The 12659-nt window shown below is 33.1% G+C and overlaps 1 protein-coding gene across 2 annotated transcripts in view; it reads right to left on the reverse strand.

Annotated features, from left to right (window-relative positions):
• LOC127256772 (uncharacterized) overlaps positions 1-12659 on the reverse strand; it is a 63805-nt gene that overhangs the window by 34520 nt on the left and 16626 nt on the right. The window contains exon 3 of one of the 2 annotated variants that reach the window (XM_051282960.1): positions 8833-8848. The exons of the other annotated variant lie outside the window; for it this stretch is intronic. The gene's annotated coding sequence lies outside the window, so the exon portion shown is untranslated. Of the gene's footprint in view, positions 1-8832; positions 8849-12659 lie in introns of those variants that run through there. 2 annotated transcript variants of the gene reach the window in all.

Consider the following 12659-nt stretch of genomic DNA (forward strand, 5'->3'; position numbering starts at 1 on the left):
CTGGTACAATTTGCAAGGTACATTAATGTGCCAATAGCGCTGAGATATGGTACCTCGGGGCCAAGTATTTCTTCATTTTCTTCTCTTGGCCTAAATGGATCTTTACTGGGATCAAGTGATCTGACCACCATTGGTGTACTCAGAGAGTGAGATTTATCCATATAAAATTGTTTTAATACCTTTTGGGTATACGTGGATTGATGGATAAATATTCCGTTGTTCACATGATCCACCTGTAATCCCAGACAATATTTTGTCTTTCCAAAATCTTTGATCTCAAATTCTTTCGTTAGATATTCAACTGCAATTTGGATCTCTTCTGGAGTTCCAATTAAATTGAGATCATCAACATATATAACAATAATGACAAAATTTGATCCATTTTTCTTTATAAAGACGCATGGGCATATTGGATCGTTAGTATAACCTTCTTTTATTAAAAATTCGCTCAGACGGTTATACCACATTCGCCCCGATTGTTTAAGTCCATACAATGAATTTTTCAATTTGATAGAATATGATTCCCTTTGGTTTAATTTGTATGTTTCGGGCATATTGAATCCCTCAGGAACTTTCATATAAATATCAGTATCCAAGGAGCCATAAAGATATGCAGTGACTACGTCTAAAAGACGCATATCGAGTTTTTCTCGCACTGCTAGGCTCACAAGGTATCTAAATGTTATTCCATCAACAACTGGAGAGTACGTTTCATCAAAATCTACTCCAGGCCTTTGTGAGAATCCCTGAGCTACAAGACGGGCTTTATATCTCACAATTTCATTATGCTCATTTCTTTTTCGTACAAACACCAATTTGTACCCAATTGGTTTTATACCATCTAGTGTTTGAACAATTGGTCTGAAGACCTTTCTTTTGTTTAATGAATCAAGCTCAGTTGAATCGCATGCTCCCATTTTGGCCAGTCATTTCTTTGCCGACATTCATGAACCGATTTTGGCTCTGGATCCTCATTATCTTCCATTATATCAAGTGCTAAATTGTATGGAAGGCATTATCAATAATTGCCTCTTTACGGTTCCAACATTTTCTTGAAGTAACATAGTTAATTGAGTTTTCAATAATCTCATCATAATCTTCAAGATCGTGCTCTTCTGGAGCAATTATTTCAGGGTTGACTTCCTCGTTAAATTGAGGTTTATCAATGTCATTCCTGATATTTTCATGATTATCATCATTAATTCCTCTTTTCTTTCGAGGATGTTTATCTTTCGAGTGACTTTGCTCGAGTCATTGAATGCATCCGGTAACTTATTTGCAATATTTTGCAAATGTATAATGCGTTGAACTTCTAGTTCACACTGCTTTGTACGAGGATCATAAAAATTCAATGGGATTTTCCAATTAATATCCCTTTTTCGGTTCATTTTTGTCTCCCCCTACTGTCGGAAAATATGATTCGTCAAAATGACAATCTGCAAATCTTGCAGTGAATAAATCACCCGTCATAGGTTCAAGATATTTTATAATTGACGGCGATTCATATCCGACATAAATACCCAATCTACGTTGAGGACCTATTTTTTTACGTTTGAGGGGTGGAATAGGAACATAAACAGCACACCCGAAAATACGTAGATGAGATATATTTGGTTCGTGACCAAATACTGACTGCATTGGGGAATAGCTATGATAGTTTGTCGGCCTCATTCTTATAAGTGTTCCTGCATGTAAGATTGCATGCCCCCAAGCTGAACGGGCAACATAGACCTCATCAGTAATGGTCTATAAATCAATTGCAATATTTTAATAAGTGATTCTGCTAGGCCATTTTGTGTATGAACATGAGCAACAGGGTGCTCTACATTAATTCCAATCGACATGCAATAATCATGAAATGCATTCGAAGTATATTCACCAGCATTATCCAGACGTATAGTCTTAATTGGATTATCGGGGAATTGTGCCCGTAATTTAATAATTTCGGCAAGCAATCTCGAGAATGCCATATTGTGAGTAGATAATAAACAGACATGTGACCATCTGGTAGATGCTTAAGCACTATAAAATATTTAAATGGCCCACACGGTGGGTCTATTGGTCCACATATATCCCCGTGTATTCTTTCCAAAAATGTAGGGGATTCAATACCTACTTTAGCTAGCGATGGCCTGGTTATCAATTTTCTCTGAGTGCAGGCAACACATGTTAACTCATTTGAGTTTAAAACTTTTTGATCTTTTAATGAATGACCATGCGAATTCTCAATTATTCGCCTCATCATTATACTGCCAGGATGCCCAAGACGATCATGCCATATTTGAAAATCGGTAGTCTTTTGATCTACCGTGAGGTGTGTTTCAACAACACATAATCTGACATAATATAAGCCAGTAGGGAGTGAGGGTAATCTCTCAATGATGCATTTCCTTTTATCAATGATATTGGTGATCAGTAAAAATTCACCATCGGTGTTACTCATAGTTTCAATGTGATAACCATTTTTCCGAATGTCGTGAAAGCTCAGTAGATTTCTTCGAGCTTTAGTGGCCAACAGTGCATACTGTATCACAATTTTAGTCCCCGCGGGGAGAAATATAATGTCTTCTCCAGAGCCTTCAATTAATTTCGCACTGCCACTTATTGTATTGACATTCATTCTTTCCTTTTTCAAATGGGAGAAATATTTTTCGTGTTTCAATACAATATGTGTCGTTGCACTGTCAATGAAACACATATTTGCATCATTTTGTTTGGCATCCATTTAACCTTCAAATATAAATAAACGCAATATTAATAAAGGCGGATATAAGTATTACAAAATACATTACAAAAAGGTAGTATGCGATAATTTAAATATTACAAAACATAATGTAAAATGACATAATATGTCTATCACTGGGGGTTTGCTGGATCTATGACAAAATCCGCTATATCAAGATGCGTTGTGTCGTAATCCAAAAGATCATCATCGGGGTCGTCATCGTTATCAACGTGATTAGTCTCGACCTCCTTCCCCTTTTTCTGCAGTGAGGCTTGATAAAGATCGGCTAGGTGTTTGGCTGTTTTGCAGGTATTGGCCCAATGGACTTCAATTCCACACCGATTACAACTGCCGATTTGCCTCTTTCCCTTTTTAGCCTTTTCGGCTATATCCCCATGTTGGGGTTTACTCTGCATCCTGTTAATGTCAAAACTGCGGCGATTGTAAAGGGTATATCGACCGCGTTGACTCTCACGACCGCGACCACGTCCACAGCCTCTACCACGTCCTCGGCCTCGTTCAGAAAATGTCACGTTCGCTTCAGGGAACGGACTGGAACCAGTGGGTCGGGACTTATGATTTTTCTTCGGTAACTCATTATTTTGCTCAGCTAATAAAAGAAATGCAATGAGATGTGAGTACTTTTGAAAATTTTTCTCACGATACTGCTGTTGCAGCACAACATTCGAAGCATGAAAGGTAGAGAGAGTCTTCTCCAATTTATCATTTTCAGTAACATTTTCTCCGCAGAGTTTCAACTGAGATGTAATATGATGGATAGCAAAGTTGTACTCTGTAACACTTTTAAAATCCTGCAACCGCAGGTTAAGCCAATCATGTCGGGCTTTGGGGAGAGTGATATATTTCAAGTGCCCAAATCTCTCCCTCAATTTATTCCACGAATCTAGTGGATCTTTCACCGTCAAATATTCAGACTGTAGAGGAATGTCCAAATGATGACGGATGAAAATAATAGCCTTAGCCCGATCTTGGCTTGTCGTCGCATTTTCACTGGCAATTGTATGAACAAGGTCCATAGAAACCAGATGCATTTCTACATCCAGGGACCAAGTCAGAAAATTATTGCCGGTGAGAGACAGAGGTTTAAAAAAAAATTTTGCAATATTTTCCATAGTGTAGAAAATAGATAATATAGATAGTATAAAAATAAAACTTACCAAAAATAAAATATGCAAGAGCCCTCGTGCTGATAACTTGTTATATAATAAATAGTAATATAATATAGTTGGTAAGTATAACAATAATATACTATATATGTATATATGAATGTGTGTGTGATATTTTATGTATATTTAAAGATATATAGATATAGAGAGAGAGAGAATGGGGGGAGAAGAATAGAGAGAAATCGTGTGTGAATGAATTGATGCCTTTTTTTCCTTTCATTCATTTTGTACATATATATATATAGGAGAAGCAACATACAATGTTAGTGTAATGCATCCACATCAAGGACACGTAGTGTCTACGTATCTATTTGTTGTACAACATCTATGTATTATAAACGTATGAGCTATTAATGCATCCACTGTGTACACATATTTATGATGTGTACAACATAAAGTAATTTTTTAATATTTAATATTAAATTATATTAAAATTAATAATAATTTAATGAATTGTGTAAAATTTTTATTAAAATTATTTTTTATACGATATTTTATTTTTAAAAATTAAAAAATAATTATGAAAATATGGATTAGTGAGCATGAGAGCATAAACATCGTAACAATCAAACATGCTTATTTGGAATATGAAAAATATAAATATAAAATTTTTTTGAAATTATTTTATTAATTTCAAAAAAATATATATTTTTGATATATATTATTTAAGTTAATATTAAATTTTTCTAATTAGTATCATAAGTTTTATTTTAGTTATCATACAATATTTTTTAAAATATATATATTTAAAATACCTAGTCATATTTTTTTAATTATAAAATATTTTTCAATAAGAAAATATATAAAATAGGCAGTGAGCTACACATAAACCTTTTTCACGACTAATAGAGGAAGTGTTCTCGACAGATTCCTTAATTGCCTCCTCCGTCAGAAATTTATTCGACTACACTAAAGGATACCTGCTACTATAGAGATAATACCTAAGTAACAATCATGCATACTTTGAATGTCGGTGTTTGTACCCGGAGCACATACTTACATACTTGCATAAAATACCGACATATCCAGGTGCAGATCTTACGTACTTATAATAATAATGTCATATATTTTAGCAACGAGTATCTATGCCCGGGGAACTTCTTCTTGAGAAATCGACCGTTTTGTGTATCATATACCCCTTGTGGTAACCGAGGATAAACTCAATATGATAGTATTTTCATTCATTCATGGAGAGTATTAAAATACAAAGAGTACACATTTACAATAATTCAATGGAGAAACACTATCATACATATACAATAAATGTTCAATATCTATTTATGGATGCTAAACGAAGCAATAAAGAAGGTAGTTAAAATATTTTTCATTACTATGCTACACTCCCGCTACTACAAGATTATTAAACAGTTGATGCAATTTGAATTTATTCTCATGAAATAACACAAGAAAAGTATAGCACTTAAAGAACTAATTCTAAAATACTATTAGAATATCTATTGTGTTTTCTATGTATTATGACAAACAATTTTCTTTAAAAATATTTTGGTCCATAACATGGTAAACCAATCAATACTGCGGGGATACTGCGGGGAGGGTGGATGTTAAGGCTAGAAAATGGATTAAGAAAGGGGTAGGGAGTTAGATGTAAAAATATTTGTAAAGTAGGAGTGCAGATCAACAAATTTTTATTAGAGACTGAATTTCAATAAGACATTAGGCAGAGAGATTTATCTCTAATTGCCCGTAATAATAATACTCCATATATTTTTAAAAATATATACATTTATTTTTTACACGAAATAATATTGTTTTAATTATATTGTATAGTTAGAAGTACTATAAATATAATTTTACCTTTATTCTTTTTGTCACAAAACATTATAATAAATACTAAAGTGTCAACTTGTCTAATAAAAATATTGGATGTGTTCACCCAATAAAAAAATTTCAATATATTTTTCTATAGTTTATTTTAAATTACATTTACATATCCATAAATATATATTTTTTTCATATATTTTTTGACAAGTTTCACTTATCGAGAATGGTATAATGAACCACAAGACCGCCACTATCTTCTAGACATGATATGATAGTATAATGACAAAGTCCTTTTGAAGTTTGCAAAATTGTCCCTACTCATTTGCTTCAAGACCCTTAACTCCATCTATACAAGGGACTCAGTTTTTATACCAACTTGGATCAGCCCAATATGTATATATTTATATCCTTTAGAGAAGTGCTTATCTAGAAAATTTTTTGAAAGTGATGTGAATGTTTTAAAAAAAAATTATAGTTGAATATCTCTTTCTTGAGCCTTAATATTTTTTAAGGAGCACAATAATAATAACATACTGAAAACGATAAAGACAAGCAACACAGATAGTCTACATCTCATTTAATTTCTTCACATTTACTGTCTTCCATGGCTTCCCCACTAAATCAATAAACTAAGAGATGTGGATGCCCGTGTATTAATGAAATTTTGATTGCTTAATCGGAGAGTATAACAACACATAAAAAAAAAAAAAAAAACAAATAAACAAACAAACAAAAGAGCACAATAATTATATTATGAGAGCATAATGATTATATCACCAAAATACAATGATTGTATCATTAGAACACAATATTAATTATATATATAAAAAAAAAAAAAAAACACAACAATAGTATCTAAAAATAACATACATTAATATAAAAAAGTTCAATAATAATTTTAAAATAGCACAATAAAATAATAAAAATAATGAAAGTGCGCCACCACTACTATTGCTTCATCGCAATTTTCACAAGCACCAGATGTCTCCCAAGACTTTCTTCAGGTTTATTGAACTGGTTTCCATGGCTTGTCCATGTTAATGAAATTGTAAAATCTTGATTGGTTTCTAATATGAGAGTGTAATAAACAAAAAATAGAAAAAATATAAAAATATAAAAATAAAACAATAAAAGAATTATATAATGAGAGAACAATTATTATATTACGAGAACACAATAATTATATCATCCCAGCACAATGATTATATCATCAAAACATAATATTAATTAAGAAAAAAACACAATAATAATATTTAAAAGTACAAAAAATATTTGAAGAAACACAATAATAATTTCGAAATAGTACAATAATATAATAACAATAGTGAGAGCTGACGGAATGGATAAACACTTACAGATTGTTGTTGAGTATTTGAATAAAAATGAATTGGAGCTTTAATTGATGGTTGTAAGCAGGACTGTCTTTCATCTTTTTAGGCCCTGAGCAAAAATTAAATAATATGTCTTGATTAATTTCATTTTTTTTAATATTATAAACAACAAATATAATACTAATAAACTATACAAAACTAAAAATTATATTAATGATATACTCAATAAATAAAATATATTAATTTAATAATAATAATAAAACTAAAATTTTTTTTGTTCCTCCTTCTCTTGCTTGCCATACAAAATAAATTCTCTATCTATTTGATTCTTCTCATTCCGTACTTCTTCTACTTGAATTCATGACTGTAGTGAGAAACTGAAAGACAACTTGCAAAAGAAGAAGATAAACAAACTAAATTTACATACCTTTCAATTTAATCTTAATCATTAGACTAAGTTATTATCCAACAGATTAAGGACAGAGGGAGTAATATTTTATCCACTATCATTCAAATTTATGTTCTTCTTTTTTAATTGTCATACAAAAATATCCTTATTTTCCTTTTTAGTAAAAATATACTATTTTTTATTACTTTTTCTTTATTGCAAAATAATAATAATAATAAATACTATTTCTACTAGTGTTTTATAAAACTTATATCATATTAATGAGTAGAAATATATCATATTATTTTAATATTTTTGTTCTTAAAAATAAAAATGAAATAAATATTTTTATAAAAATTAAAAATATTTTAATATTTAGGTATGATTATTTAACTATAATTAAAATAAATACTTTTGAGTAAAATAAATAAAAATATATATTAAATTGAAAACGAGGAAATATTTTTTTTAAAATATTTAAAAATAACATAGTTAAAATTTATTTAACCGTACCACCTCCGTCCCGCTCCAAAAATCTCATTTATTTTTTCTATTGATCTTTAAATATTAATTATTATATCAAAACGTAGTACAAATTAAGAAAAAATTACAAAAATAAAAACACTCTAATTAGTATCTATAATACTAGTAGAAGGACATTTGTACAAAAAATTATACAAATATAATGATATTTTTAATGTTAAGTACAATGACGAAAAAGGTAAATGTGACCCTTAGAAGCGGACGGGGGGAAATATTATAAATCAAATATTAATTAATGGTGTGTTCGTTTAGGGATGACCTGATGGTGTGAGAAATGAACTCGTGACCACTGTAAGTGGGACGGAGGAGATACTAAAATCAAGTTTACATTCAAAGTATCTGTTGAAAATTTTGGCCGTTCGAGGCCTAACCCGACAAGTACCTCGATAAATAATTAATTGGGTCACTTTGTTGCCCGACCCACCGGATTCGACCCAAACCCATATATCAAACCCTATGCCCACTTGTTAGGTTGGCTATAACTGTGTGGTTTTTTTAGTTAGAGGAAGTTGTTTTTAAGGGTTATATTAGATGGTGGGTTTTTGGGATGGTGGGTGGGTCAAGAACCATTCAAGATAACGAGGGAGAGAGTGAGGGAGAGGGAGAGAAGCCGGTTAGTTTCTCTGATTGGGTTCCGGCAAGTGATTCCGGTGAGTGAGAAGCCCCGATTCCGGTGGGTGTCGAGGTTTAGAGTGATGAGCCGACCTCTACCTTGAGGTGTGGTTACCTCGGGCCGTTCTCACACCTTGGTCTGAGCCTTCCGTCGATGTTCCTCTCGGTGATGAAAGATCGGAGAAAGAATCGAGAAGCCAGGTTCTGTTCGGTGGCACAAAGGTGTGCTGCTATTGACGGAGGAGTCGTCGCCGGAGTTCTCTGCGGGTCTGCCGTCTGTCTGCCAGAGAAGAAAAGAGGAGATCGTCGGAAACTGTCGGAGCTGTTCGAGAGTGTCGCAGGAGCAGCGACTATTCGTCTCCAAAACCCGCTGCGGTCCCGCCGCCTCTGTCGCCGGATCTGCTGGTCGCTGTCGCCTGAGGAGATGACCGGTGAAGTCCCGCGCAAGACAGCCGCCGCTGCTGCAAGCCGTGTCATCGTCGACGGTGGCTTCAGTTTCTTGTCGCGGTTGAATTTCGGATGAAGACGAACAGGAGGTTTCCTTCCATTCAATTTCAACATCCAATTCAATTCTATTAAGGCGTATTTGATTGGGTTTTTCCAGAAATATTTTTAGCCTTTTATTAATATGTTTTAATTCATTTCAATTCGGTAGGATAATTTGGCTTTATTCGATTAATTGCTTCCGTTACTAATTGATTCGTATATTTGTATATAAGGTTTGTTCAATAAATCCAAAGGGTCCGGGAATAAATTCATAACAGTAGTATCAAAGCCCCGGGTGATCAACCGATTGCGAAATTGAAAGAAAATTTGATTTGAGTTTGGTAGGACTCGAATTGTGATAAAATGCTAAACCCTCTCTCTTTAATTTTGCTATATTATGATTCTTACTGAAATTGTGGTTTGATAATATGCTGAAATTCTTTGTGTTGATTGGCTATGCTTACTTGGTGATTGATTGAATAATCTTGGAATTTGTCGGAATTTCTTGTATTTCTTGGTGAAATTTCTTTAGAAATTGTTTTTGATTCATTGTTTATTTCTAGTGTAGTTTCTTGGGCTATGTAGGTGTTAGTCTTGAGAAGTTGAGTTGTTATAGCCGATCGTTAGATGCATGTTGATATTTCCAGTGTGAGATAGAAAATGCATGTTAGATATTGTTTGAAAAATTCCTAAAAAGAATTTTAAATTGGAGGATAATCAAGAATAAAATGATTTTGTTGCATTATGTGTTTCCTTGGTGAAATAATTGAAATGCATGTATTAGATTCTTGATTTGTATGCTATGCGATTGATTTAGTCTTTCCTCCATAGGTTCCTTGCGAATATAATAAAATGCCAAGTGTGAAAATCAAATTGCATGTTTCTTGTGGGGAATTAGTTGAAGATATGCATGAGATGCTAAAATTAGAACTAATTGTTGAAAGTTAGGAATACTTTGATGCATGATATTGTTTGATGTGTGATGAGTTGCATGTATTCCTTGATATTTTTGCGTTTTGATTGTTTAGTTGGTATTACGTGGATTGAGTTCCTGATGTGATCCTGTTATGTGGATTGTGATGTGATCCTATTATGTGGATTATCTTGTTGATGTGATCCTGAAGTGTTCTATATGTTAGATTGTAGTGTTGATATTTGGTGATCATGTTTGTTACTTGGATTGCATGTTTTTGTGCTCTAGTTGTTGTTTTTTTTTTTTTAAAGCATGTTGTCTCCTTATTTAATTGTTTGTGGTCATTGTGCTTGTATATTTGCGCTTAGGCTGTGAAATCTGTGTGCTTAGGTTGTAGGACTTTGTGCTTAGACTGTAGGACTTAGTGCTTAGACTGTTGGACTTTGTGTTTGGGTTGTAGGACTTTATGCTTAGGTTGTAGGATTTCGCGCTTAGGCTGTAGGACTTTATACTTAGGCTGTAGAACTCTGTGCTTAGGTTGTAGGGCTGCTTGTTTGAATTGTAGGGCTGTGTACTTAAGCTAGAGAGTAGTGTGTCTAAGTTCGTGAAATAGTGTGTCCGAGGCATAGAGTAGTGTGTCTAAGTTGTATAGTAGTGTATCTAAGTTGTAAAGTAGTGTGTCTGAGCTGTAGAGTAGTGTGTCTATGCTAGATGTAGACAAAAAAATTGTGTTATATTTTTATAAACACAAAATTTGTACAAATTATATTTAATTTAAATTTAATGCGGGTCCTATTCTCTATTCGGATCCTTTGATTCTCTCTCCGGGTCGATCCATTTTTCCAATTTGGATTTGGGTGGCTTCTTTGATCCGAAGGGATTTTGGTCTTCGGTTTGACTTCATCGGTTTTTAGGAAACTTTGGTATCCGTGTTGGCGATTTTGATCGTCGGCTTTGGATTGATGCCTCCTTTGGATGATCCGACGGAATTTGATCTTTGAGGGAGAGATTTGGTGCTCCATAACGCTTTTTGCGGCGTGTCCCTTTGACTTTTGGATCGAAGAGGGCCTGGTTTGCGCCTTTTATGAAGAACGCGACGAACATCTTCAAGCTTTGGGAGCGACTTTGGAGGCTCTTCCTTGGCTTTGATGGATTCCTCGATGGCTTTGAGAGATTTGATCCTTCCTCCGGCTCGGACATACGACGAAGAACGTTAACTTCATCGATTCGTCAACCAATATTGGATCATTTGTCCAAATCGGTGACTTTTCGACGAAGAACGCTTCGAAGGACACGAAGAACAATGAAGAACATTGCAAAGAGTCTAGAGAGACTTACCCTTGCGCGAGTCTTCAAATGAACTTCGGTGTCTAAATGAATTGGCCAAGGCTCCTATTTATAGGGGAGGGTGGCATTGGCTTCCTTTTCGGATGGTGCTACGTGGATGGAAAGATTTTATAATCTTTCCTTTTCCCTCGGATGCCGTTTTCCATTTTTGACGGATTTGATTATGCACCTTCCTTTCTCGTCAAAATCTTTATATCATTGCCTTTTTTGGAAGATATTAATTTATATACTTCCTTTATTGACAAGATCTTTATATCATTGCCTTGTTTGGAAGATATTAATTTATATACTTCCTTTATTGACAAGATTAATTTATTTTGCTGCCAAATTTATTATGGCTCTATTTATGCACGTAATATTTGTACGATATCTTCCATTTTAAGCAGATTTTGCATTAATGGTTGATATTTATTGTACAAAAATTAACATATGTGCATAATTAAATACCATATATTTATTTTATTGGAATTTTATTTTCTTCCAAAATACATGATATTTAATTGATTTTAGACATATATTTTTAGTGTCTACAAAATGCCCCCTCGAGACTTGTTTAAGCCGACGCAAAATGTTTAAGGCGTGAACGAGTCTCGAAACATAGAAAAAGAATTTTTTTTTTTTTTTTGCATTTTTTTTTGTAAATGGCGTTTTTGCCATTTTTTTTATGCAATTTTTTTTTTTTTTTTTTTGCAAAATTTTTTTTTTCTTTTTTCTTTTTTTTTTTTAATGGCGTTTTTGCCTTTTTTTTTTTTTTTTTTTTTTGCAAAATTGACAATTTTTTTTTTTTTTTGTTTTGCAAAATTCTCTTTTTTTTTTTTTAAATGGCGTTTTTGCCAAAAAATTTTATATATATATATATACACATATCATATATATATATTCTTTCCTTTATTCTTTGTTTTTATTTTTATCTTCCTTCCTTTTTTTTTATTTCCTTATCTTCTTCCTTCCCTTATACATGTCTTTCCATATCTCAATTTTTTTTAGACACTATATAAACCCCTCACCATGAGAGAACTTTATCATTCTCAACTTCTCACAATTTTGATTTCTCTCATTCTAGGGTAGGCTTATTTCTCTTGTGTTGTTTTTTTTTTTTTTTTTTTTTTTATCTTTTGATCTTTGCTTAGATATATATATTTTTTTGTAGACGAGATGGCTTACTTCAAGGATGTCTCCTCCCCCTCTGGAAACGCCGAGTTGGTGATTTGCGAGTTTGAAGGTCAACCGCTGGACAAGGCGACTCGTCTATTGGTGCATCCACCACTCATAGGACGCGGAGCTGCTCGCCCTCGCTTGGAGGTCCCAAATTTCCCAAAGACGTGGTCTCGGAATGTCGCTGGCG

This window comes from Andrographis paniculata, unplaced genomic scaffold (assembly GCF_009805555.1).
Source record: "Andrographis paniculata isolate CXL003 unplaced genomic scaffold, ASM980555v1 Contig56END, whole genome shotgun sequence".
NCBI classification, from domain to species: Eukaryota; Viridiplantae; Streptophyta; class Magnoliopsida; order Lamiales; family Acanthaceae; genus Andrographis; species Andrographis paniculata.